Here is an 812-nt window from a genome sequence, read left to right on the forward strand (position 1 = left end):
GAAGAGGGCATCAGATCCCTGGAACTGGAGCCATAGACAGTTGTGAGCTACAACATGGGTGCTTGGAGTCCAGGTTCTCGGCAAGAGCTATAAATGTTCTGTTTTTGTTTTTTTGGTTCCATTTTTGTTTTTGAGGGGCAGGTGTTGTTTCAAGATAGGATTTCTCTGTAGCTTTGTAGCTTGTGCTAGAACTCACTCTGTAGACCAGATTGGCCTTGAACTCACAGAGATCCACCTGTTTCTGCCTCCCAAGTGCTGGGATTAAACACGTCCACCACCACTGCCCAGTGCTATAAGTGATCTTAATCACTGGGCTGTCTGTCTAGCCCATATGTCATTTTAAAATTAAAGAATATATCAAAATTCCTAAGAAAACAAACAGATTAGTTTGCTGCAAAATAATAAATATATCTGTATTTTATAAAAAAGAATATTTTTTTTGGTGATTCCAATATGGATCCCAGGTTAGCTTAACCCTTCTATCCCAGCCTGGGCTAGGGTTCTGTTGTAGGAGGAAATTCCCTGCGAGCGAGAGGTATATGTTGCACTGCATGATAGGGAAAGGAAGAAGATGCGATAGAAATATGCACCTGAGAGTGATGCATGGCTGCGCTGTTAAGGCATGCAAGTTTGACTGAGCCTGTTGTTGCCTGTTAGGGGTTCAGTTTCTGTGGTGTCTCCTTTGTGACCTCAGTCCTGCTCTGAGCTGTCATATGCTGATTCCAGATTGTCATGTGTCTAGTTAGGGTTTCTATTGCTGTGAAGAGACACCATCATGACAGAAAAAAAAATCTGTTTGTTTTGTTTTGGTA

At 42.0% G+C, this 812-nt stretch overlaps 1 protein-coding gene across 1 annotated transcript in view; it reads left to right on the plus strand.

Annotated features, from left to right (window-relative positions):
- The window catches only part of Rrn3 (RRN3 homolog, RNA polymerase I transcription factor), a 43,750-nt gene that overhangs the window by 30,958 nt on the left and 11,980 nt on the right, over positions 1-812 (plus strand). The gene's annotated exons all lie outside the window — the stretch shown is intronic.

Source organism: Microtus ochrogaster, chromosome 7 (assembly GCF_000317375.1).
Source record: "Microtus ochrogaster isolate Prairie Vole_2 chromosome 7, MicOch1.0, whole genome shotgun sequence".
Lineage (NCBI taxonomy): Eukaryota > Metazoa > Chordata > Mammalia > Rodentia > Cricetidae > Microtus > Microtus ochrogaster.